Here is a 27,822-nt window from a genome sequence, read left to right as displayed (position 1 = left end):
AAAATCACGAACATTGAAAAAAAAGAACATACCCCACAGACTCGAGTTTTGTAGAAAGAAGCTCCGAGATGATCTCACCCTTACTTTAGGATATGTCGCTCTGTATCGCTATCGTAGTCCGGCCAACGCTCGCGTTAAAAAGGGCTTCTGTCGTGCATGGCACACGTCGAGCGGCGGGGTTATCCTCGGCCGTTTTTCGTGCGGAATCGACATCAAGAGATTTCGGAAGCACAATTTTTGTTCTCTGGGCAGCTGGTGATCGTTGGTCCTGGCGCCCTATATGTATTCCAAAAAACAGGTTAACTTTCAGCCACTTAATTTGGTGTGCGGCGAGTGGTGGGGATTTGTTAAAAAGTATTCGCATGTTTCTTAAGTCTCTATAATGTATCTAATGGTTCTTTTATAGTATTTTTTTGTAACCTAGAATTACTATCCAAATTCTAAATTTCTGAGAAAGGCTGTTTTTGTGGTCTGGTTTGGTTCACTTCACTTGAGTCGTTTTTTTTTTCTCCCAAAAAGTAATAGTTAAATTAGCTTTGAGAAGCGGGAGCCAACTCACCTGGAAATTTCTGGAACCAATGAAATCAGATCTAATCCTCGATTTCAATTGTCTTTTTTCTATCGAGTTGTGCTTTCCCTCATTTCAATATTAACCAACAACTTTTTAAAAATTAAGTTTCTATTTTTAGCAATAATTTTTCTCCACCACCCCCCCTATTGAGAAGAAAGGAAACCTTTGTAATAAGTATAATCAATCAAAACAATTAGCTATATTGAGAAATACACATCTTGAGCCCATCACCTATTACAGCTCCTTTTACATTCGTTGAGTCCATCACCTCTCTGTCAAGATGACTAATCACCGCAGCCTGGTAAGAGTTGAAATTTTCAAAATTGTTTACAAGCCTTTTTATTATTACTCCCTCACCAGGAGCTAAGCTTTATGTTCGTTTGTCGCCAGGTGCCAAGGCTTCCCTTGTCCACACGGTGGTGCCAGCGAGCAACGAAATATACAACGAGGAAAAGAAGGAACTGCTATGCTATCTCCTTCCCTGAAGAACAAATGTAATCAATATTTGGGGCTTAAATGGACAAAACACCAAAACAAAGCTTTTCTTTTGTTCCCCACCCCCACCCCCACCCGAGATAGAAATCGAAATCCCCCTTGGAGAGGAGTGGGACAGATTCCAGCTCTATCCATGCAACCCATTAGTTGCACCTATACATTTAGACAATCTAGATGGATGACGATCTCACATATGACCATATATGTTCCCTTTATATAATACACACATACACACAGATAAAACTTATCTGTATACATTTCTATAGAGAAAAATATATAAATATACACATGAATGAAATGTATGTGTGTATACTTATCCCATATAAACTTCTGTTGGGCATTTAAAGTTCTTCACAAACCGATCTCTTCTGACTGTTCCTATTTTATATATTAGAATGCTCCATGTTCTCCATAGTCTGGTCATACTGGCTTTCTTCCTGTCCTGAACATATGACTCTCCATCCCCTAACTCTGTGCTTTGAGTTGGTCAACAAATGCCTGCCCCGGATCTGCTTTGGGCAACATTACCCTTTCCTAGTGCTGGAAGGTTTCCTTATATGAAAAAGGGGTCATTTGGACTATATAACCTCTCAGGCCCCTTCCAGCTGTAAATGTGCGATCCTTCAATTATAGCTCTGAAGGGGGACTTACATTATTCAGCCCCCACTGGAATTCCCTCACAAAGGCAGAACAACATTCTTAGCTTGTCTTAGTGATTATTTTATTCTTCAGAAGGTGAAGGGATGAGGGGGATCTATTATTCTAGACTAGCTTTTCATCCACATGGAAGTTACTGAAGAAGAATGATGTAACATTTGAGGGATGGGGGGATGTTTTGTCTGGCTTCACATGTATAATTGATAATATGCTGTTTGTCTTCTCATTGAGTGAGGGAGGAATGAGAAGGAGATAAAGATTTTGACTTGAAATTAAAAAAAATTATGTTAAAATTAAAAAAAAATACTTGGAGAGAAGTGACTACTTCATTTTAGAATTTTTTTTTTTTTTTTTTTTTTTTTTTTTTTTTTTTTGCTAAGGCAATTGGGGTTAAGTGACTTGCCCAGGGTCATACAGCTAGGAAGTGTTAAATGTCTGAGGTCAAATTTGAACTCAGGTCTTCCTGACTTCAGGGCTGGTGCTCCATCCATTTCATCATCCAGCTGCCCCCCCATCTTAGAATTTTTAAAGACCAGAGATTCATGGGGCATCTAGGTGGTGCAATGGATGGAGCACTAGCCTTGAATTCAGGAGGACCTGAGTTCAAATCTGTTCTCAGACATTTAACACTTCCTGGCTGTGTGACCCTGGGCAAGTCACTTAACCCCAGCCTCAGGGAAAAAAAGAAAAAGAAAAAAGAAAGACCAGAGATTGTTAATTACAAACCCCTTTTGGCAGTCTGATGAAAATGAATCATGGAAAGAATTTTTAATCTTTTTGGTGTGTTGGTAAATGTTTAACAACCAACATTCTGGAGGGAAAAGAAAACATATGCATGATGCACTTTTAAGTTAAATCTGTATCATCAGCATTTTTCCCAACACTTTCTTAAATCTAGGAAAAAACTAACAAAACAATAAACCAAATCCTGATTTATAGCATTTGCTCTAGCACATCCGTGAATGGACCCCTTGTATAGTCTGGAGAAGTTTATGAACCTCTTTCCAAAATAGCGTTTTTCTTTTTCTTTTCAAAAATTTCTTTCAGAATAATGTTTTTCAATGCATAAAATGAAACACACAGGATCACAAAGAAAACCAAATGTATTGAATGATAGTTATTAAAATATAGGGTTGTGTTGTTCATCTTTATGCCCACATGATTTTGTCAAAGTTCATTTCTTTCAATTAAGAGAGTTGCAAGTAGATCTATACTATACTAGTGGGGATCCTCATCTCACTCTATCAGAACTAGATAAATCAAACCACAAAGATAATAAGAAAGAAGTTAAGGAGGTAAGTAGAATTTTAGAAAAATTAAGTATGATAGTCTTTTGGAGAAAATTGAATGGGGATAGAAAGGAATTTTTTTTTCCAGTAATACATGGAAGCTAAACAAAAATTGACCATGTTTTAAGGCAAAACCCCCCTCAAAATCATATGCAGAAAGGCAGAAATAATTAATGCATTCTTTTCAGATCATGATGCAATAAAAATTGTATGCAATAAAGAGTCAAGGAAAAATAGATAAAAAATTAATTGGAAACTAAACTAATCCTTAAAAATGAGTGGGTAAAACAACAAATCATAGAAACAATAATTTCATCCAAGAAATAGCTGGGATGCAGCCAGAGCAGTTCTTAGGGGAAATTTTTAAAATTAATTTTATAATTATAACATTTTTTGACATTACATATGCATAGGTAATTTTTTACAACATTATCCCTTGTATTCCCTTCTGTTCCGAATTTTCCCCTCCTTCCCTCCTCCCCCTCCCCTAGATGGCAGGCTTTCCCATACATATTAAATATGTTATAGTATATCTTAGGTACAATATATATGTGCAGAACCTAATTGTTGTTGTTGTTGTTGTTGTTGCAAAGGAAGAATTGAATTTGGAATGTAAAAATAACCTGGGGAGAAAAACAAAAAAATGCTAACAGTTTACACTCATTTCCCAGTGTTTCTTCTCTGGGTGTTAGCTGATTTTCCACCATTGATCAATTGGAATTGGATTAGCTCTTCTCTGTGTTGAAGATATCCACATCCATCAGAATATATCCTTATGTAGTATTGTTGTTGAAGTGTATAATGATCTCCTAGTTCTGCTCATTTCACTCAGCATCAGTTCATGTAAGTCTCTCTAAGCCTTTCTATATTCATCCTGCTGGTCATTTCTTTTTCTTTTTTTTTTTTTTTTTTTTTTCTTTTCAAAGTAAAATCCATTTAATCAACATAATAAAAAAGTAATATCAAAGCTTACTCACATACAAATAGGCATATACTTTTCCATAGCTTGTAGCACCTCATTTAGGAAGGTAACACATAGCAGAGATAATAACATGTAAAATAAGAGGTCAAACATGCAAAATACAACTGTGTCCAGTGAACACATGGAAGGGAACACACAGTACACATTTGGCTATCATAATGCATGTGTCTGCTAGTCATTTCTTACAGAACAATAATATTCCATAACATTCATATATCATAATTTACCCAACCATTCTCCAATTGATGGGCATCCGTTCATTTTCCAGTTTCTAACCACTACAAAAAGGGCTGCCACAAACATTTTGGCACATACAGGTCCCTTTCCCTTCTTTAGTATTTCCTTTGGATATAAGCCCAGTAGTAGCACTGCTGGATCAAAGGGTATGCACAGTTTGATAACTTTTTGGGCACTTAGGGGAAATTTTATATCTCTAGATGCATACTTAAATAAAATAAAGAGAACATCAATGAATGGGTAATACAACTAAAAAAAAAAAAAAGGTAGAAAAAGAACATTAAAAACCTTCCATTAAATACCAAATTTGAAATTCTGAAAACAAAATTCAGTTCTCCCACCCTTGTCTAGATTTGTTTGTTTAAGATAGAATAAGAAAAGGTAATGGAAAATGGATATAGAAAAATTTAAATAACTGAAAAATAGTATCAGAAACACTAAAGATCCTAATGAGATAAATTTGATAATAAAAACAAAAAACAAACAAACAAAAAAGACCTTTTTCTGCTCTATTAGGGGAAAGAGTAAAATTAAAGATTAAAGCTGATTGGAGGGAATGTATTGATACTAAGAGATGCCTGAGATAAGAAAGATTTATTGACCTTTCATTTTAGTGTTCCTTCTTATAAAGAGAATACATTTTAGATTAGAAAAGATGGAACAAAAGTAGCCAAGAGGAATATCAGACCCAAGGAAAAAAAGGAAGTGAGACCAGAGCACCACTGCTTTTGATGAATTCTACTTGCTGGCATCTTACAGCATTGGAGACTGGTGACTATGGTTGGGGAAGTATCCATAGTGTGATATTTCAGTGATAAAGGGAAAGAGGGCAGAAGACAAAAAAGAGAAGACAAAGGAATCAGTAAGTTAAAGGCCTGTGGTTTTATACAATGGAGGGATTTTAAAGGAATTTCCTTAGGAAAGAGGGAGGGAGGGAAAGGGAAAGAAAAGAAAAAAGAAAAATAAGGGGAAAAAAGCTTCAATCAAACTTCAAAAGAATATACATAAGAGTTCAGAAGAGATTAGCCAGGCAGTGTTGATGTTATCATACTAGGACAACGTTTAGGACTGTATCTGAGATTTCATTGGTATTGGATGTGGTTCCTATTCTCTACCAATACAAATTTTACTTTCTTTGCAACATATAGTCTTTTCTTTCTTTTTTTTTTTCTTCTTTATTTCATTAAACAGTTCTCAATTACATGTAAAATAATTTTTAGCAATCTTTTTTTCTGAAACATTGACTTCTATATTCTTTTTCTGTCCTGCCTTTCTCCCCTTTTTTGAGAAGGCAACGCTTTTATTTCCATTATACATGTGAAGTCATGCCAAATTTATTTCTATATTAGTCATGTGCAATATCTTAGTTTCCAGGGGCCACTAAGACAGTGAATGGCTTGCTCAGGGTCATAGAGCTAATGTAATCACAGGCAAGATTTGAACCTAGACTTTCTTGGCTCAAAGAGGATGTAACTAATCATTATGTCATATTGTCTTGCTTATATGTTAAATTTGTTATATATTTTTTAAAGAGCTGTACACAATAAGCATTCATTTTGTCTTATACAACCCTCTTTTCCTACTCTATAATGTAAAAAATATATATATATAACATGTTTATTTGCTATTTGTTATTTGATATTAACAAGACCAAAAAAAGACAGCAATTTTGACTAATCCTTTGAAAAAATTAAACATATTTTATTAAAGAAACAGTTTGTGACTATCTAAAAAGAAAAGGGTTGATCACTAAGAGCCAGCACTGCTTCCTTAAGAACAGGTCATCCCAGCAGGTGAATTTCAGAAAAATCTACAAAAAATTACATGGATTGTGCTGAACTGTGCTGAATGAAATGAGCAAAACAGAACATTGGAAACAGTAGCATTCATGATGATCAGCAATGATAGACTTGGTTCTTCTCAGCAATACAGTGATCTAAAACACTTCAATAGACTTGGGATGGAAGATGTCATCCACATCCAGAAAGAGAAATGTAGAGACTGAATTGATATAGAAGCATACAATTTTCATTTTTTTGTTGTTTGCTTTTTCTTTCTTGTGGTTTTCCCTTTCTGATTGGATTTTTCTTTCACAACATGGAATATGGAAATATGTTTAAAGTGATTATACATGTATAACCTATAACAGATTGCTTGATGTCTTGGAGAGGGAGGAGGTAATCTAAAGATTACCTATCTAAAGATGTGATTGGAAAAATAAAATACTAATCAGAAATTTTTTAAAAATAAAGGTAATCCCAGACTAATTTGATTTTTTTTCTTGACTTATGATTCTTGGCTTTTTATTATTAGCTTTATAAATGAAGAGAATGCTATAGATCCATCCATCAATAAATACTGATTGAATGACATGGGCCTATTATTTGTATTGTGCTGGGAAGACAAAGGCAAATGAAGTTCCTGCCTTCAAGATGCTTACATTCTTAAAGGGGGGGGGGCAATAAGTATAATTTCTTTCACACATATATTCCCTAAACATACATCTTAATACCACTGGCCCCTAAATTTGTGCCTGCTCTTGCCTCACTGTGTGTCACTGTGGGAGAGTATGCCCCAGATCTTCTGGTAGGGAATATGTTATAGCAAGTGTTTTTACTAAGTTCCTTTGCTAAGGGCTAATTATCTGCCTCTTAGTAGGAACTGTACCAGTGAAACTACCCCATGAATTTATGGTTCTTTAATTAAACTTTCCAACTTCCAAAGGCAGAAATATAGAGGTGGGGGAGAGAACTTTGTAAACACTGGACCAGCAAAGGCACTACAAGGTAGTTATAAGCAACAGCAAAAGGGTGGTGTAAAGAAATGCTCGTTTTACTTGTTTTTTGTTAAATTTACAAGAAAAATAAAATTTTAGATATTTTTTAAAATAAAAAATAAAGAATACTTGAAAAGTAGTAATAGATGAGTATAACTGACTACTCTGGCCCCACTACCAAGGACCAATATGTTAACTTTCACCCCTCTGATACCCTTAAGGAAGTTTGGGGGATAGTTTTTGCTGTTGGCTCAATTTCTCCATTTATTGTATTTCTTCAATTTTAGGGGTCCCTAGAACCCCAGTTCTATTTAACCACTTAATAGTTTGATTAACTTTTTTTAAAATTAATTTTATAATTATAACATTTTTTGACAGTGCATATGCATAGGTAATTTTTTACAACTTTATCCCTTGTACTCCCTTCTGTTCCGAATTTTTCCCCTCCTTCCCTCCACCCCCTCCCCTAGATGGCAGGCATTCCCATACATATTAAATATGTTGTAGTATATCCTAGGTACAATATATGTGTGCAGAACCGAATTTTGTTGTTGTTGCAAAGGAAGGATTGGATTAAGAAGGTAAAAATAACTTGGGGAGAAAAACAAAAAAATGCTAACAGTTTACACTCATTTCCCAGTGTTCCTTCTCTGGGTGTAGCTGATAGTATCCATCATTGTTGATTAACTTTTACAAAGAGACATCTACTTTAAAGGTATAGTTATACCAAGCATGTAAATATTTCTTCCTATAACAAAATGATATAATTTTCTCATGTGGCCCCTAGTTCTCAAGGGAAAAAAATGGAATATTAGGTTCAGAGTTTAATTCAGTTCCTTTATAGCACAATTAGATCCCATGCTGAGAGTTCAAAGCCTCTTGGGCTTTCATCCTGGCTTTTCTTCCATCTAGCCTGGATGCCTCACTTCAAAGCTCCATTACCCATCGCTAGACCTGAAAAGGACAAATAATACAGTCTGAAACCCCAAATATTTTTCCCTAGGCCCACAAGGCCCAAGGCAGAGGAGGGGAAAAGTAGCTCTTCTCCCCATCTGGCTTAAAAAAGGATCTTTGCCCCCCAAATCAATTAGAATGAGTTTGTCCCTTTCTGGTAATTTTAGAGAAATGGAATTAGGGTTAGACATAGTGACAAGATCTGCACTTTGTGGAAATGAAGAATTTCTTCTCCCAGAAGCAAATCCCTGACTACATAGCTGCCTCCTTGGGCAAAGTCCAGTTACCTGAGAAGGCAGGAAAGGCAGGGTGAAGCTAAGTTGTGAAGGACTTTACACATCAAATAAATTGATCTGAGAAGTAATAAGGAGCCCCTGAAATTAACTGGGAGTGTGCGTTGTGCATGTTTGAGTGAGAGACAAAAAAACTCGGTTAGATCAGATTGTTTTGGCCATTATGGAACATGGCCCCATGGAGAGGAGAAAACTTGAGACAGGATGATGAGTTAGGGGCCACTGCCTCAGACCAGTGGAGAGGGGACTGAAAGCTGGGACAGTGGGCCCAAAAGGCCTGATGGTAGCCTGCTAGGGTATGGGACCCTGCCAGGAGGGAGTATCCAGGCCACCTTGACCTTTGATGCATAGTAAGTTTTCTGCCACATTTCAGAAATGCCCTTGTTGAGCAAGGAACAGTGATTTGTGACCATGGGAAAGGTTTTGGTCTGAGGGTCACAGCCAGTGGCTCTCATGAGCAGGGATCCTGGATAGGGCTCTCACCTGTGAGTGGGTTGTGAGATGGCGGGATCAGGTCTTGTCCCAGTGGCAGATGCCATGCATATGTAAAGCCCAAGAGCCACTTCTCTGAATGGTAACTGGGGATTGCCTAGTATCCACTCCCTGATCACGCTTGCAAAAATGCATGTCAATAAGGCTGTCCAGCATAATAAAGGAGCTCTTTTCACATTCTAAGAGTCTCCCACCTCATTCATCTGTCTCTGAGATCAAAGGGCTCATGTGCTTTGAGCTCTCAATCAAAACATCAGCAACAGGAGATAGATTGGAGACAGAAGGGAAAAGACAAAGCAACTCACAAGACATGGGTGAAGAAGGAAAATCAGGGAAAGAGAATGTCAAGGTGAGTGACTGAGAGGATCCATGCTGCTCGAGAAAGAAATATGTGGTTTGGAGGATAAATCCTAAGTTCTATTTTTTAGAAGAGACTGGTAACAGAGTAGACAGAGAGCAGAATCTGGCCTTAGATATTTATTGTGTGACTCTGGCCAAGTGACCTAACCTCTTATTGCCTTAGTCTCATCAACTGAAAAGTGAGGAATGAACTAGGTTTAATCTTTGGATGCTTCTGAATAATTATCTCTTTGGTACTTCCTGCTAAAATCTGGCTTTTATCTACATGTCTACTACAAATGGAGAGGGTGCTAAGCTCCTATGTAAACATATAGATAAATTTTAGAGTTTTTTAAAAAAGTATTTTATTTTATTCTAAACAAATACCAAGTAAAATGAGCTTTTCTGTATGTACAATAAAAAAGAGAAATAGGCCATACAAGAAGTGCAAATCTTTATTGCTTTTTTTCCCAAAACATATAATAAATTCAACATGTAAGTTTTAGTTGTCCTGCTTATCTATATTCTTTTGTGACTTTTTTTTCCTGTTTTCTGTGCATAAATAGAAGATTTCTGTGACTCTTTTCTCTCTTCTTTTTCTGAGTCTTTCTCTTCCTCTTCTTCCTCTTTGAAATAAATGTAACAAGAAAACCTTTATAACAAATATACAAATTCCCATATTAGCTGTGTCCCAAGATTTTTAAAATTCATTTTGTAAATGGATTTTGTAAATTCATCCCTTTGGTGTCCAGAAGACAACAAGTAGTTTCATTATGGGTCATTCATCACTGGTTGACCATTGAATTGATCTAAGTTTTCAAGTCTTTCAAAGTTGTTTTTCTTAATAAAATTGTTCTTATTGTATAAATTGTATGTATAATATGGTAGCCCTAAAAACTAATGTAACGGTAAGTTATGAGAGGAGCATGATGTCCCAAAGGGGGAGAGTGCCATGATGGTTTCATCAACCAGTATACAAATTAGAAGGCCCAGCCTTGGAAAGTGATATCCACATTTTTCTTAGTTCATTGACAAGTTGAAAAAATACAGAAGAGGATGCCCAGGCTGTTGAAAAGCTTCAAGATTATGCCATAGGAGATCAGTTGAAGCAAGGAGGGAGATTTAGAAAAAAAGGAGATTTAGTGGGAGCAAGAATGCTGCCTTCAAGTAATCAGAGGTGAGAGGTGGCTAAGAGGTGACTTTTGTTGTGTGGTAGAGGATTCAAATTTGTTCTCCTTAATCTCAGAAGGAAAAACTTGGGATGATGTAGAGAATTAGCAGAGAGATAATGCAAAGAAAGCCTTCTTTAACAACTAGAAGTCTTCAAGGATGAACTCCGCTGCTGCAGGTAGTAGTGGGCTTCTTATATGGTAGGGGAAGATCTTCAAGTAAAGGCTCAATGACCCCTTGTTTGGGTATTGCAGAGGAGATTATCAGTCATGGATTATTTGGATGAGAAGTCTTTTCCCTTAAAGAAGCTTGGCACATTGGGATGGGATGTTGGATTTTCTTTCTTTCTTTTTTTTTAATCACCTTATTTTTATTTGTAAAAAAGGGAAGTGAGAAAAGATAAAAAAATGGGTGAATTAGAAAGAACTATTCAATTAGTAATAATAATTGTAAATGTGAATTTTAATAGGAAACTTTATATCTCTAAATTCTTTTTTAAATTTTATTTATAATTTTTGACAGTATATATGCATGAGTAATTTTTTTATAACATTATCCCTTGTATTCATTTTTTTTATTTAGAATTTTTTTCCCACAGTATATATGCATGAGTAATTTTTTTATATAATATTATCCCTTGTATTCATTTTTCCAAATTATCCTTCCCCCTCCCTCCACTCCCCCCGATGACAGGCAATCCCATACATTTTACATGTGTTACAATATAACCTAGATACAATATATGTGTGTAAATACCATTTTCTTGTTGCACATTAAGTATTAGATTCCGAAGGTATAAGTAACCTGGGTAGATAGACAGTAGTGCTAACAATTTACATTCACTTCCCAGTGTTCCTTCTCTGGGTGTAGTTATTTCTGTCCATCATTGATCAACTGGAAGTGAGTTGGATCTTCTTTATGTTGAAGATATCCGCTTCCATCAGAATATATCTTCATACGGCATTGAAGCGTACAGCGATCTTCTGGTTCTATTCATTTCACTCAGCATCAGTTGATGTAAGTCTCTCCAGGCCTCTCTGTATTCCTCCTGCTGGTCATTTCTTACAGAGCAATAATATTCCATAACCTTCACATACCATAATTTACCCAACCATTCTCCAATTGATGGACATCCATTCATCTTCCAGTTTCTAGCCACTACAAAGAGGGCTGCCACAAACATTTTGGCACATACAGATCCTTTTCCCCTCTTTAGTATTTCTTTGGGATATAAGCTCAATAGCAGCAATGCTGGATCAAAGGGTATGCACAGTTTGATAACTTTTTGGGCATAGTTCCAGACTGTTCTCCAGAATGGCTGGATTCTTTCACAACTCCACCAACAATGTTTTAGTGTCCCAGTTTTCCCACAGGATGTTGGATTTTCAGCCAGGAAGATCCTTTTACAATTTCACTTACTAGCTATGTGACCATAGGCAAGTGGCAACTTCTTTAAGCCTCAGGATAACTCTTTTAATAAGAGTATACATTTTAGTCAAATTTTCTTCTTTCCTTCTCCTTTCCCCCTTCCCGAGACAACAACTTTCTGAAGTTCCCATATAGAAGAAATCACCACCAGTAATTCCCACAGAGACAATATCACAAATCCCAACACAAAGACTGAGAGCTGGAAGAACCCTGGAAGTCACTGAGTCATGTTTCCCTTTGGATGTTGCATGTAGCCCAGGTCTGTCCCTTCCCTACCCACCTTAGGTAGGAGTTATACCTATTAACATGCCCATATCTATTCCATCATTAAAAAACTCACTTGATACTCAAATTTAAAAAAAAAATGAATGCTAAAATAAGTTATGCTTAATGGGGAAATATTTAACAAAACAAAATAAAAAAAACCACAACAAATCTTTTACTTGATCCTACCATTCCCCATTAGCTACTGTCCTCTATATTTTTCCTATTCTCCACTACCACTTTAGCATCACTTTGAAAATGTCTTTTACATTAAATGCTCTTCCTTTTCTTTAATTCTCTTCCAAATTTTCTATAATCTGGCAAGGAACTGGAAACTGAGTGGATGCCCATTAATTGGGGAATGGCTGAATAAGTTCTGGTACATGAATGTTATGGAATATTACTGTTTTAAGAAATGACCAACAGGATGATTTCAGAGAGGCTTGGAGAGACTTACATCAACTGATGCTGAGTGAAATGAGCAGAACCATTGTACATGGCAACAATAAGATTATACAATGATTAATGCTGATGCACGTGGCTCTTTTCAACAGTAAGATGATTCAAACCAATTCTAGTTGTTCAGTGATGAAGAGAGCCATCTATACCCAGAGAGAGAACTGTGGGAACAGAGTGTGGACCACAACATGGCATTTTCACCTTTTTTGTTATTGTTTGTTTGGTTTTTTTTCTCCTTTTGATATGATTTTTCTTGTGCATCATGATAATTGTGGAAATATGTTTAGAAGACAAGCAGAACCAGAAGATCATTGTACATGGCAACAAGAAGACTATACTAACAATCAATTCTGATGGACGAGGCTCTCTTCAACAAAGAATTGATTCAGACGAGTTCCAATTGTTTAGTGATGAAGAGAGCCATCTACACCAAGAAAGAGGATTGTGGGAACTGAGTATGGACCACAACATACCATTTTCACTCTTTCTGTTGTTATTTGCTTCCATTTTTGTTTTCCTTGTCAGGTTGTTTTTTGTTTTTTTTCTTTCTAGATCCAATTTTTTTTTGTGCAACAAGATAACTATATGGATATGTATACATATATTGGATTTAACATATATTTTAACATGTATTGGGGAAGGGGTGGGGAGGAGAGGAAAATATGGAACAAAAGCTTTTACAATGGTCAGTGTTGAAAATTTCCATATGCATATGTTTTGTAAATACAAAGGTATAATAATAATAATAGAGTGAAAGGGAAGAAAATAGAGGCACCCATTATAAATGGCATTACTACTATAGACATAAAACTATCAAACACAGCAGATGATGTGTTTTTATTTTTGAAGTTGTGGCAATAACACTATTTTGCCAGAGTTTGGAGGCATCTTCATGTACACTTGATTACTGTATTCTAGTCATTATGCCTAAAGCTCTTTTGAGTATACTTTTGTCAAATAATAACATTTCTTAAGTGTCAAAAAAAGAAATATGTTTAGAAGAATTGCACATATTTATTCTATTACTTGCTATTTAGAAGAGGAGGCTAGGGAGATGATAGGGAGAAAAATTTGGGACACAAGGTTTTACAAGGGTGAATGTTTTGGATTTTTAAAAATTTATCTGTTAAAGCTTTTTATTTACAAAACATATGCATGGATAAATTTTCAACATTGACCTTTGCAAAACCTTCTGTTCCAAATTTTCCCCTACTTCCCCAGGCCCCCTTCCCTAGATGACTGGTAGTCCAATACATAAATGTTAAAATATATGTTAAATCCAATATATGTATACATATCTATACAGTTATCTTGCTGCACAAGAAAAATCAGATCAAAAAAGAAGAAAAAAAATTGTGAAAGAAAGCAAACCGTGAGCAAACAACAGAGAGAGGGAGAATGCTATGTTGTGTTCCACACTCAGTTCCCACAGTCCTCTCTTTGGGTGTAGCTGGTGTATTCATTATTGAACAAATGGAACTGATTTGGTTCATCTCATTGTCGAAAAGAGCCACATCCATCAGAATACATCCTCATGGTATTGTTGTTGCCATGTATAATGATCTCCTAGTTCTGCTCATTTCACTCAGCATCAGTTCATGTAAGTCTCTCCAGGCCTTTCTGAAATCATCCTGCTGGTTATTTCTTACAGAACAATAATATTCCATAACATTCATGCACCATAACTTATTAAGTCATTCTCCAGCTGATGGGCATTCACTCAGTTTCCAGTTTCTTACCACTACTAAAAGGGCTGCCACAAATAAAATCTTCACTCTTAAGATTCCCAACATGGAATCTAGTCTCTTTTTAAAAGAAGGGAAAGCCACTGCTTCTTTAGGATATTCATTTCACTTTGTCCCCTCTGGATGGCTAGGAAGTCATTTCCCCCTGATACCTAGTCTAAATTTACCTCTTCATAACTTTTTCCCATGTATTTATCAGATGCATAATTTCTTACACTAGATGGGTATTTCATTGAATTCAGAAGCCATAATTCTTTTTGCTCTTCACAATTTATGGACATCTATTTTGTTTTTCGTTCTTTGTTGTTTTCTGGAGACTGCTGTAGATATTTTGGTGTGTGATGATTTTCTTTGGGATATAGGGAGAGTCTCTGGTTCATAATGTATTTAGGGGATTTTGATCAAGTTATTTGCCTAATTCCAGATCAAATTCCAAGATAATCATGTTATTTCTTAGCTTTACCAACAATTTATTAATATGCCTATCAGTCTTTCTAACACTGAGTTTTAGTATTTTATTGTCTTTCCCAATTTGTATGACGTCAGGTAAAGCTGTAAGATTGTTTTGATTTATATTTTTCTTATTTTGGGAGATAAGCTATTTTATATACATACATTTATATATACATATATATTCGTATACACATGTATGTATATCACACATGGAGACATAAATAATCTTGGACACCAATCTTTTATCAGAACAATTTGATACAAATATTTTTCCCCATTCTACTACTTGCCTTCTTATCACAGGTATATTAATTTTTTCTGTGTAGAAGTTTTTCAGCTTCATGTAATCAAAATCATCTGCATTATTTTCTTAAATTGCCTCCTTTTCATTGTTTGCTTGAAAATACATCTCCTGCTCATTGCTTTGGGGATTATATTAAAAAAAAAAAAGTAAAATAAAATATTTTTGAAAATGTCCAGAGTTGTCTTGTGTGGGGTATAGTACTAGATTGTAGAGTACATGAGGATTGGGGTCTATAGGTAAGATATAATTGAACTAAAAAGTGGAGTTAGGGACCTGGAAGGTAGAGGTGGGCTAGGAAGGACTTTACAAAGCAGAGGGTTTCAAATCTGATGCCACAGGCAATGAGAAGTTACTGAAATTTATTGCATAAGGAGTGACCAGATCAGACCTGTGCCTCAGGAAGATCATTTTGAAGGCTGAGTGGAGGATGGACTGGAATGGGGAAGAGTTTTATGACTGGAAAACAAATCAGCAGGTAATTGCAATAGTTCAGGGGCAAGGATAGAGGCCTACACCATGATAATGGCTTGCAGAGGCGAGAAGCAAGAATCTACAGGAGATATGCAGGTAAAAACTGCCAGGCTTGAAGGATTGGGGATGGGGGTTAAAGTAAGGAATTGAGAATGATTTATATTTGCAGCTTGTGCAACTTGAAGGATGGCAGTACTTTCAATAGTAATAAAAAAAACTGCAAACAAGGGAGGGTTTAGAGGAAAAGATAATATATTCAACTTTGGAGATGGGAAGTTTAAAGTCAAACTCCTCTTAGGACGTCTATGGGACATCCCATTCTAGATGTCCAATAGACAACCAGGGATGCGAGCCTGGCATTCAGAGAAAGGAAGGCTGGGTAAGTCAAAATGAGGATCAGAGAGACAGCGATAACGGAATCCTAGGAAGCGGAGAGATGCCATGATAGAGTCCTGTGGGCTTGAGCTGGATGAAAAACTAGCGAAGAAGTAGGAGAAGGAACCGACCAACCCAAAGGAGAGCCGGGAAGGAGCAGGGCTATGGAAACCTGGAGAGACAAGAGGACTGATGCAGAGGCTGCAGAGAGGTGGAGGAGGGTGGGGGCCAAAAAAAGCCATGAAATCCATTAAGAGCTCATTGGTGACCAGGCTTGGAGAGGTAAGAAGGCGACTTTGTCCTTTGTTCTCTGAGAGATCAGGAGGTGGCCAGGAGCCCTGAGTCAGAGTGAGGGGGCTGCGCAAGGTCACCTGCCTCATTCCCGCCCAGAGTCCAGTGGCCAGATCAGGAAGGTTGGAGTTAAGAAAGTGAGAGTAAAGGAATAGGAGACACGGATTTTAGCAGAAAACAGACATGAGGAGACAGCGAATGGGGATGGATGGAACAGAGGAAGGCTTTTTTTGGTTTCTTTTAAAGAGGAAAACACAAATTTTTGGCACAAGGGAAGTAGTAAAGAAAGTGACTGAAGATAATTGAGAGAATTGGGATGATAAAGGGGACAATTTGCTAGAAAAAACCTGATGGACGGACACTTAGTAAACTAGGAAGTGCTTGCTGATTAATTGATTGATGTCACTTTAGTTTAAGTGGCCTAATCTTAACCTTCTCACACAGAGTAGTGGACCAGACACTCCCTCCTTCCTGAACTCTGATGATAGAATTAAAGTAAGCAAAAGAAGGGAGAGCCTTTCATTCCAGGCCCAGACAAAGCAATAATCCCACCTCAGACATTCCCACACCGCCCCCTTTCTTAGGATCCCGGACACTTTCTACTTCTCTTACAGTGATTGCTGTCTTGTACTAATTAATCATCTCCTATTCTCGATTTCAACTACAAAATCTGCTCCAGCCAATCAGTCAATATGCATTAAATGCTTTAAAAGAACCAGGGTTACAAAGAAAGGCCTGGAAAGATTTACACGAACTGATACTGACCAAACAAGCGGAACCATCACTGCACAGTAATGGCAAGAACGGCCTTGATCCACATGAAAGGCTCGGTTCTTCTCAGCGGCTCAGTAATCTGAAGCAGTCCCAATAGACTTTGGACAGAAAACACCACCTGCATCCAGAAAAAGAACTAAAGAAGCTGACTATAAATAAACACAGTCTATGTTCACTTTTCTTCCACACCTGCAGCTTTGATGAGGTGCCAGCGGGCAGGCAGAGGTGGGCGAGCATTCGCTTGTTCCGCCTCTGTCCGAATGTTACAGCTGGGATGAGGGTGATGTGCCCAGGGTGCTTGTGTGCTGGATTGCAGGGTGTGGCTTTTGTGTTTTATAGCAACTGTGTGGTGTGGGGGAGATGGATGTGTGTGGATTGGAGCGTTTTGTGTTTGTTGGAGTGAGTTGGGATGAAGTGTGTTGTGTATGCCAGAATGTTGTGGGTGAGTGCTTTTTTTTTTTTTTTTTTTTACATATAATAGGGGATTTTGTAATGTAATAAGATTTTGTGTGTAGTATTTGTGTGTCTCAGAATGTTTTTGTGTTGTACACTAGTGTGTACATGTTGGAGGGGGTTTTTGTAAATTGCAAGAGTGTGTGTTGGAGTGAGATTTTTGCAAGTGTATGTGTGCTTATGTGTGTTGGACTGGGTTCTTGCAAACTGCAAGCGTGTGTGCGGGAGGGGGGGTTTTACTAGTTGCAAGACTGTGTGTGTTGAGGGGGATTTTGTAAGTTGCAAGTTGCAAGCGTGGGGGGGGGGGGGCTGGGTTCTTGCAAGCCGCCAGCGTGTGTGCCGGAGAGGGATTTTGCAAGTTGAAAGCCTGTGTGTGTGTTGAAGGGGATTTGGTAGGTTGGGTGGACCGTGGGAGCTTCGTGCGGGATGGGGTCGTGCAGGTGGACGTCCTCGGGAGGCATCCAGGTGGACCAGCACGCAGAGCCTGGCTCCTCCGGTCGGTGCCGCAGGGAGTTGTCCCGAAAGGGAGGAGAGAAAAGGGAGGAGGAAGGGAGCGCTCTCGCGGTAAAGCCTCTAATAGGGCTGCGGCCCCTTTAAGGCGCCAGCTCCCTGGCGGCGGCCGGAAGTGTTGAAGCCCGGACTGGCGGCGCTGGTGGCTGCGGCAGCGGCGGTTTCTGCGCATGCTCCGTCGGCCTCCCGAACTCGCCGCCCGCCGCCCGCCCGCCGGAGACGGTGAGGAGGAGGAGGGGGGAGGGGTGGGCGCGCGGGCTGCGGCGGGGGTGGGGGGCGGAGGCGGGAGCGGGGGCCGCGCGGCGGGAGGGGAGGTGAGGCGAGCGCGGAGGGGGAGGGGAGGCGAGAGGCGGGGGGGCTGCCTCCGCGGGCGCCTCCCCACGCCCCGTGCGTGCCGCCGCCGGGGGAGCGAGCGGACGTCGCGGCGCCGCGGGGGGGGGGTGACGGGGGCGGGGGAGCGACGAGGCGACGCTGCCGTGGCCGCCGTGGCCGCTGCCGCCGCCGGCGGGGCCGCGCGAACCCCGAGGGGGGAGGGAAAGAGTGAGGCAGGCCGCGCGCGCCCCCGGCCCGGCCCCCGCCCTCTTGCCCGCCGCGGCCCGCGCGCCCCCGCCCCGGCCCGGTCTCACTATCCCCCCCATCCCCCGCGCGCGCGAGCCCCCGCGGAGCTCGCGCGCCCCGGGCCCAGGCAGGGCAGGGCAGGGCAGAGCAGGGCAGGGCCGGGCAGCGAGCGGGCGGAGCAGAGCGGGGCCGGGGGCCGCTGCGTGTCGGGGACCTCAGGCCGCCTGGTCCTCTTACTGGGGAGGAAACTGAGGTCCGGGTTGTTGTAGGGGCCAGCCCAAGGTCGCCCGGGCTTGGGGACCCCGTCCGAGCCGGGACGGGAGGACTGGGAGGGAGGGTATTGAGAGCCTACTGTGTGCCGAGCTCTGTGTAGAGCGTTGAACAAACCAGCTCTCATTCGATCCTCTCAACAACCTTGCTCAAGGATTGGAACTCAGGCCCCCTCCTCCAGAGGCTCGGCCACTCCACCTGGCCGCAAGGGAAGCTGGCGGAGGGGCCCCCGGACCACCCCTCCCCCGCCTCTGTCGGTGGGGGGGGGGGGAAGTGAGCGGTGCTTGTAAGAGCAGAGGTCAAGGAAAGAGCCCCGAGTCCTGCTGTATTCTTCCCCCCCCTTCCACGCATGTCTAGGGCCTGGGAGAGTTAGGGGTGTTTCTGAAGGACCCATCCCTGTTACTGATCAAGGGAGGAGGCAGGAGTGCTGCCAGAAGGCTCCTGCCCCTTCTACGAATGTGTGGAGGACCCATCCCCAAGTCAGGTCCAGGAAGGAGCAGGAAGCCTCTGAAGGACCCCATTCCTCTTCTGTAGGCGGAGAGTTGGGGGCCTCCAGGGCACCCTTGTCTTGGGGCCAGAAGTAGTGCTGGGGATCAGGAATGGAGTCCAGGGCCGTCCTGATGGAGAGCCAAAAGCTGAGGCAGTGGAGGACGGCCCCTCCTTTATTTAACTTAATAGGGAAATTTTGATTTCATGTATTTAAAATACTTAAAGTCTGACAGTTCTGTCTGCTGCAGAAGAGCTTCCTTGGCACCTCCTTCCCCCAGTGGCAGCAAGGCACTGCTCTGCACGCCCCAGTTATTTGGGGGTTGAGGTAGCTCCTTGAAGGTAGACAGGCCCTTCTTGGTGTCCTCACACTTGGCCAGAGCTTGGTACCTCGGGCTACCTGCCGGGGTTGGGATCTCAAGGATTGGGGCCTCTGGCAGGGGGAGCACCTTGTCCCCCAGGGTTGGCTCCAGCTGAGGTATTCAGCCCAAGCCAAATTAAAACGTAATTGGGAAATCATCTTAAAAAATCAAAATGCAATAAAATGAATGCGAAAGGGCTTTTCTCAGCATGTAGCTCTCAGGCTGTAATTTAGTGGGCCCTATTTCTGTTTGAATTTGCTGTCACTGGCTTAGAGCATTGAGTAGTTGACCTGTTCAGGATCATGAAGCTAATGTGTATCAGAGACAAGCTTTGAACTCAGGCCATTTTTCTCTCCATATTGCAGTGGACATAGTAAACAATAACTGCTTGTTGACTGGCTCAGCGATCATTAAGTGCCTGCCAAGTGCCAGGAAGCCAGTTTACGCCTTCAAGGAACTTACATTCTAACTTGGAAGCCATACAGAAAGTCCCTGCAGAGGTATAGAGAATGGGCACTAGGGGCTGGGGAGGGGGGGGGGAAGGAGGGAAGGAGGGCAGGAAGGGTCTGAAGTGAGATTTGGTATGTGAGCTCAGGAGGCCAAGAATTCCACACACCAATGGAAGATCCGAGGATTAGATCAGTTTGACTGAAACTGAGCATGCAGAAGGAGAGTTTAGAACAGGCCACAGGCAGACTTGGAAGGGCCTTAAATGCTGCCCTGAGCACTTTGTAAGGACTTTGGGAAACAAGAGTGGGTTTGGAAAGAAAGATGAGTTCTATTTTGAGTCAGAATTCGAAGTGCCAACAGTACACCCATTTGGAAATGTCCGGTAAGTTATTTGGTGATCTGACTGGACTGGAAGTCATCTGCATAGAGAGAATTGAATTTAGGGGAGCTGATAAGATCACTGGGAGAGAGGGAAGAGGACCTTTCAGCGCCTTGGGTTACACTTACAGGCATTGATCCAGCAAAGGGAAAGCCTAGAGAGGAGAGAGCACCCCTCTGGAGAGGATGATGTGACTGCAATAAGGCACCTCCTTCAGAGATGAGGCCTATCCCCTGTGCCTTCTAACAGGGGCTCCTGGAGGAGCCTTCTCATGTAGGGGGGAGGTTCAAGGAAGGAGCCCAGCTTGCTCAGAGGCCCCATAGTGTAGCGCAAAAAGCACTAAAGTTGCTGTTGGGACTTGGATTAAGATCTGTCATCTACTACTTATGTAGACCATTTAGCTCATTTATATAATGAGGTGGTTGGATTTAACCCATTTCATGTTGAGGACCCTTTGGACAGATTAAGAAGTAAAAACACATTTGTTAAGCAACTATTATACATCAGGTTCTGGACTAAGTGTTTTTACAAATATTGTCTCATTTAATAAGCCTGAGGATGTCTCAGCATGTTTTGTGTACATTAATAGATGAAATTTCTTTCTATCAAAGTTCATAGATTTCCTGAAATCTGTTAGTGGATCCCAGATTAAAAACCTCTTGATGCAATGATCTTTCTAATCCTCTCTGGTTTTAACTTATTAGATTGTGAACTCCTTGAAGGCAGGGATTGATTTTGCTTTTTTCTTTGTAACCCTATCTTCCTTGGTGGCATTACCTCACCAGACAATAAGTACTTAATAAATGCTTATGGATTCATTGATTGGATCTGTGATAGTGTATGCTCTCCCAGGGGATTGAGAAAGTAGATCTGGGACTTTGGATGCAGAAACATTTTTGGAGTGAAGAGGATCAAAGGTTGAACTTCCATCCAGGAAAGCCTGTGAGCAAATCCTACCTCAGTCACTAACTGACCAGGGCTTGATCACCTCGTCTCTCCAAACCTTAGGAAATTTATCTCATCTGTAAAATAGGGACAATACCCATCCTACATTCCTTGCCCAGTTGTGAGGCTCACTGTAAAGCTCTTGGTAGAATTTTTTAAAAGCTCCGCATAAATGTCAATGTCTTATTGAAGGAATTCCCCCTTCTCCCTAATTCAAGATATGAGCAGAAGCATAAAAGGACCCCTGCCATTTGAGGGAGTCAGGGAAGAAGCATAGGATAGTAGAATTCCCCTTCTGTGCTGGGATGGGAAGGGAAGAAAGGAAATCTTCCAAGGTGAGGCCTTAAAGAGAAATTTTATTTAGTTCAACCTTGATTGGCTGTCTAGGTTTGATATTTAACCTCTCTGGGCCTTAGGGGACACTCTGAGACTATAAATTTCCAGGAAGGTTATAAGTTGTTTTAGTTGAGGAGTTTCTTCATCCTTGAGGAAAGTGATGAAATTTTGACCAGTCTCCTACCCTTATTGAGTACTTGTTATCTTGACCTATGTTTGACCTGGAGGGTAATACAGAAATTAATTAAGAAAATGGCCCAAACTTCAATTGAGTGGTTTTTTTTTTAAGTTTAAAAAGAAAAATGATTTCCACCATTCTTATTCTCCTTCCCTTAAGTGAACTCTCCATTTATAAGAAAAAAAAATTAAGCAAAAGAACAAGTTCACTGTCTGAGTAAACAGCATTCTCTCCAGGCATCCCATCCCTGTAAGAGGAGGGAGGTGTGTTTCATTCTTTATCCTGGGGTACCATAATTGGTTTTTCTAGGAACTAATTCCTCTGCTTCTGAATGTTTTTTCCATTTATATTTTAGTGATTGTGTAAATTCTTTTGGTACTCCCTATTTTCACTCTACATCAGTTCACACAGCTATCCCAGTATTTCTCTTTGAGTTCTTCATTTGGCATTTTTTTCTGCACAACAGTATTTTATTACATTCATTCACTATAGTTTATTCAGCCATTCAATTTCACGCAGACTTATTCTGGCCCTCAATTCTGGCTTTTAACTCCAGTTGTAATCCCTTAAACCCTACTGGGATTGACTCTTTGTGAAGCTCTGCTTCACTTCAAGACATCACTCGGGATGTCATTGGACAAGCAACTGTGGGATGACCTTGCCAAGCTCCCTGTTGACCACTCATTGATTCCCATCTAGAACAGAGATTTCCAAGCAGCTATTCAGAAAGCTTTGGTCACCCTGACTGTGGTTCTTTGTAACTTAATTTCCCTTGATCGCTGCATTGAATTAATGAGAAAGAAGGAGAGGGGGGGCGCCTAGTAGTGCTGCTTCAAGCATACCTTTCACATAAGAGTTGGCTGAGTGTGGACTGCTCAGTGGGGCTCCCCACAGAAGGACAGATAAAAGTTTTCCTGACCTTAGCTCTTAGGAGTTCAATAAATAGGTAATTGGGTAAATTACTTTGTCCAAGATGTCTTATGTTTTTGTTTTGACCTTCGTTTCTGAGGATTCCCTCCCCACTCCCCTTCTACCCCATGAAGCATCATAAGGTCATAGATGTAGCATTGGTAACAAAGAAGAAAGAGGGGGAAGAAAAAGCAGCTCTGCAAAGCGAACCAACACATCCATCAAATCTGACAGTATGTGGAACGTTCCACCCATAATTCTCCACCTCTGCCAAGTAGGGAGCAATGCGGTGTTTTACTTTTACAGGTGCCCTTATCATTGGAATTAAGGGATTCTCTTATTCTGGGACGTGGTGAAAGAGGCTGTGTTCTCTCTAGTCAGTACCCTTTATGATTTTATAAACTGATTATATTCCTTTCCAGATGAGAGGGAATTAATCTGGTCTGTTATCACACAGCAGCTCCTATCCTTTTGGTTAATGTTTCTGTTGATGTAATCAAGTACATTAGAAAAGCAGGCAAACATTTATTACATGTGTTTGGTTTTTATTTTTATCATGGTGACCATTCAAGAAATGTAAATAGGTTTCAGAAGGGTTTATATAATTTGTGGGCCAGCCTCTGACTGCTAAGTCCAAACCTCTTTTCTCTTCCCCCCAACTCCCATCTCATTTTCTTTCTCAGTAAGGGGTCTCATATGACTTTACTGAAGAGAGATAGAAGCCACTTCTGATGAGCTGTCTTCCTCTCTCTTCCCCTTTGCTGCTAGATAGCTAAAAAAAAATAGCCTACACTCCTTGCTTTCACTTCCTCATAACCTCTTGAACTTCATTCTCCTGCAATCTAGCTTCCACCCTCACCACTAAAACTACTCTTTCCGAAGACATCCATGAAGCTCCATTTCTATTCCTTATTGCCCATCTCGCCCAGATCCTCCTTAGGCTTTCAAGACACTGCCTCCTTGTTGTCTTCTTAAACCTGTCTAACCGCTCCTAAGTCATCCTTCCAGGTTGATCCTCTTCCTATTCCCATCTCTGAGCTGGGTGTTTCCCTGTCCTCCACTTTCTCTTCCAGCTTTTCTTGAAAGAATGCATTCTCTACCCTGGCTCCTGTCCATTCCTTCTATTCTGAGGATTCCTCCATTTTCTTCTCCTGACCCATTCTCCTCCCTAAGCTCATGTTAGCTGGAAGGCAGAAGTTTTGAGAGGAGACCAGTCAGAAGTCCTGGATCAGAATCCAGCCAATTGGCCATAGGGACCAGAATGGTGGCTGTTCCCCAGCTGAAAGTGATCTATCCCTGCTCACATTTTCTTGGAGTGCTTTTAGGCTCTGTCTTTTATATTCTATATCACTTTTACTACCCAATTCTAGATCATAATAAATTTGAGAGAAGGGACCCTGATCGTTTTTCCATCTTGGTGTGGTTAGTACATTGCTTTGCACAAAGAAGGCACACTGAACTTTTGTTGAATAAATTATTATTAGGGTACTAAGCAAAAGAGAAGGTGGGAGAGGAGATAAGGACTTCCAGTAAGTTCCTAATCTTTTGTGCTTAGCTTAGTGTAGAGAATGCATCCAGGGCCCTTCAAAACAACTTTGGCTGCTGAAGCCAGAGATGGAATAGCAGATTGGGAGAATCATGAGTCAGTACACCAGAACAATATGACAAACATCTGTTAAGTGCTTACTCCCTGCTTGCTGGTGGAACCATGAAGCTTTGATAAGACATGTCACAATCCCTGCTCTGGTATGGTTTGCAGTTTAATAGAATCAGACCCAATATGGCAGTTCTTAATGAGTTGTCAGTATTTTTGTGTCGTGTTTTGTTTGAAATTAAGGCCTCCTTGAGACGCCTTTAGACCAAACCAAGAATCCCTTCTTTCTAGGGAATTATGTGGGCCTCTTTGCTGAATAACTGACTTATGTCCAAGTGTGCTGGTCCTGGGGGTTCTGAAACATGGGAGGAAGAGATTTATAATTTGACATTTGGCCTGCTGGGGGAAATTATTTTAGTTAATAAATCAGAAATGCATGGGTTACAGTAAAGTGTGTTAGTGGCCAAAAAAAAAAAAAGAAATTAAGGCCTGCTTGGGGGGGCCTCCAAGAACCAAGGTTAATGAGGTCCATTGTTGGTTCCTCAAGGGTAGGTTTTCAGGTCTTACAGTTTTCTGAGGTGATTCCTTATAAATGCTGGTTTTAGATAGGATCCTAGGGAGGCATTCTCCCACCCCCTCTTAAATCCTAGGAAAATCATTACTAAGCCTTATCTGCCTAGCTCTGTATAAACTATGAGAATACTAATACAAAATGGAAGACAATCCCTGTCCTTGATGAATTTGAGTCTAATATTAGGGTGATAGACCTAGAGGAGTATGGGGGGGAGGGAAGCTGGGTACAAATAGAATGGTGGGAAAGGAGACTCACACAGCTTTTCCAGCGGTCACGGGAGGATGAATTTAATTATGGTCCTGGAACTAGAAAATGGATATGTAGGGGGAAGGTAGAGGTCCCTAGTAAGGGACAGCAAGAGGGGACAGTAGATAGGACCCTGGACTTAGGAAGACCAGAGTTCAGATTTTGCTACAGACACTAGCTGGCTGTCTGACCTCAAGAAGCCAATTAAGTCCCTCATCAGTAAAAGAGGGATAATAATAGCATTTACCCACAGAATTTTTGTGAAGATAAAATAAGATAGTATTTGTTAAGTGCTTAGAACAGTATATGTGTTTAGTACAGTCATTATTTAATAAACGATGTTAAAAAAAATAAATATGGCCCCAGATTACAAGCAATATATCCTACATTCTTTTCTCTTATCTCATTTTCCTTTCTTTCTTTCATCTATTCCCATCCTTTTTCTCTATTTTTTCCTTACCTTTTTCCCTTCTTCCCTTAGTTCTTTTAGTGGGACATAGTTAATTTTTGCATGGATATCTCTTCCTACTGTGGCTAAAAAGTGTTGATACTCTAGCTTTGAGTAAGTCAACTCAATGGACATTTTATTAATGTAGTACTGGCATTATGCTTTGCCTCACTATTATTTTCCTTGCCCCTATAATAAGCCAGTAAACCAATAAACATTTATTTTGTTGTTCAGTCATTTTAGTCATGTCGTGACCAACTCTTTGTGATGCTATTTGGGCTTTTCTTGGCACAGATAATGTAGAAGCTTTCTATTTCCTTCTCTAGCTCATTTTATAAATGAGGAAACAGGCAGGCAGGATGAAGTGACTGGCCAGGGTCCTAGAGGTGTCTGAGGCTGGATAAGTCTTCCTAACTTCAGGCCTGGGTCTGAGCCCCAGCACCACCTGGCTGCCCAGGCATTTATTAAGCACCTCCTATATGCCAGACAATGTCTGTGCCAGACACTGCACTAAATGCTTGGGAGAGGGTTGTAGTTTGCCCTTTGTTCTGGAAGAGGACCATGAGTCAGGGAGGGGATGCCATGACTTGAAAGTGTGTGGGGGGGGGGGGCTGGGCATTTGCCCCACTTTCTCCTCCAGAACCAGCTGGGACCAGCAGCAAGATACAGACAGAACTATTGGAGATGGTCCTGGATACCCTGGGAGCCCTCAGCCTTTTTTTTTCTTTTCTTCTGAGGCTGGGGTTAAGTGACTTGCCCAGGGTCACACAGCTAGGAAGTGTTAAGTATCTGAGACCGGATTTAAACTCGGGTCTTCCTGAATTCAAGGCTGGTGCTCTATCCACTGCGCCACCTAGCTGCCCCCCTCAGCCTTTTTTAAGATAAGATCTTCAACAGGTCTCTCTGGTTGATTGAGGCCACACCCATTCAGTATTAAGTCTGAGTAAGAAATGAGGCAAAGAATGACCTTTTTTACCTTCTAAAAAAAAAAAAAAATCTGGTGAACCAAATTAGTTCCAATTGTTCAGTGATGAAGGGAACCAGATACACTCAGCAAAGAACTCTGGGAAATGAGTATGAACCACATCATAGCATTTCCACTCCTGTCCACTTGCATTTTTGTTTTCCTTCTCAGGTTATTTTTACCTTATTTCTAAATTCGATTTTTCTTGTGCAATAAAATAACTATGGATATGTATACATATATTATTTAACATATGTATTTAACATATATTTTAACATATTTAACATGTATTGGCCTATCTGCTATCTAGGGAAGGGGGTGGAGGGAAGGAAGGGAAAAGTTGGAACAGAAAGTTTTGCAAGGGTCAATGTTGAAAAATTACCCATACATATATTTTGTAAATAAAAAGCTATAACAAAATTTAAAAAAATATCTAGGAGGGGAAAACTCTTCTGGTTTCTGACCAAACAGAAACAATTGTTGTTTACCTTTAGTTTGAGTCATTGGGGGTACAACCATAGCCAGGATGTTCTGGTTGGCCTGGAGAACCAGAGTGATTTGGGTTTGAGGCACAGTCCTTAAAAAATAAATCTAGCTTGTTAATCCCAAGCTATCTTGCTTGGTTTTAGCAATCAAAATTTTGATTTCTTTGGATAGAATACCCTCAGTAAGGGTATGACACCCTATGTGGAGAAGAGGCAGGAAGAGAAAGAGGGAGGGAGCTGGGCAGTGGGGATCCCCCCTCAGCCTGCTTGTCCTTCATTCTCCAAGAGAACCCTGACATCAGGAAGGGGACGCCATGCCTTTGGAACGAGTTGGACTACAGGGAAGCTAGATTGGGCACAGTCACCTGCCTCCCTTTGTACTTGAGCCATCTGGGTCCAATGGTCAGACAAGGGGAGGGAAAGGCAGCTTCTAAAGGGCTTCAAAGGGAGCTTTTCACACGGGCTGGGGGGGGTCGAAGGAAGAAGGGGAGTTTGTAGCAGAGCCCTAACGGGCTCAGACCTGCCTTTGGTGGCTGAATGGAGGATGGATTGGAGGGCAGGCAGACCCCCAGCAGCTGAGAACCTGGCCCAGGGGGTGGCAGTGTCAGGGGAGAAAAGGGTTATATTCAGAAATGTCACAATGACAAAAATTAATAGGTCTTAGCAACAGATTGAATATTGAGAGGAAGTGAAGGAGAGTGAAGAGATCAAAGGGGTCTCAAGCATGGTGTGAGAAAGCCCAATTTCTTTTTTGCTGGGGGCAGATTAGGACAGTGGAAAGAGCCCTGATTTTGAAATGAGAGGCCCAGAGTTCAGATTCTAGCTCTGCTGCTTATGGCCTAAAAGTTACTCAATC

General features: G+C 40.7%; 1 protein-coding gene, 1 long non-coding RNA gene and 1 other non-coding gene across 7 annotated transcripts in view; 2 read left to right on the top strand and 1 right to left on the bottom strand.

Moving 5' to 3' along the window:
- Positions 1-32: 32 nt before the first annotated feature.
- Positions 33-18,816, bottom strand: LOC141563871 (uncharacterized). Its single transcript, XR_012488528.1, has 3 exons — positions 18,693-18,816; positions 16,811-16,937; positions 33-276 (listed from the first exon to the last, which is right to left on the bottom strand). It is a non-coding gene; the product is annotated as an uncharacterized LOC141563871 (long non-coding RNA).
- Positions 137-279, top strand: LOC141565266 (U11 spliceosomal RNA). The gene has a single exon (XR_012488942.1). It is a non-coding gene; the product is annotated as a U11 spliceosomal RNA (small nuclear RNA).
- Positions 17,243-27,822, top strand: part of GMEB1 (glucocorticoid modulatory element binding protein 1) — a 39,009-nt gene continuing 28,429 nt past the window's right edge. For 2 of the 5 annotated variants that reach the window (XM_074305596.1, XM_074305591.1), the window contains exon 1: positions 17,873-18,004. The gene's annotated coding sequence lies outside the window, so the exon portion shown is untranslated. Of the gene's footprint in view, positions 17,262-17,872; positions 18,005-18,564; positions 19,959-27,822 lie in introns of those variants that run through there. The other 3 variants (XM_074305594.1, XM_074305592.1, XM_074305598.1) reach the window with 3 other exon arrangements.

The sequence above is a fragment of the Sminthopsis crassicaudata genome, chromosome 3, assembly GCF_048593235.1.
Source record: "Sminthopsis crassicaudata isolate SCR6 chromosome 3, ASM4859323v1, whole genome shotgun sequence".
NCBI lineage: Eukaryota > Metazoa > Chordata > Mammalia > Dasyuromorphia > Dasyuridae > Sminthopsis > Sminthopsis crassicaudata.
Note: the sequence above shows the minus strand (reverse complement) of the source record. Positions and strands in the feature narration are given on the sequence as shown.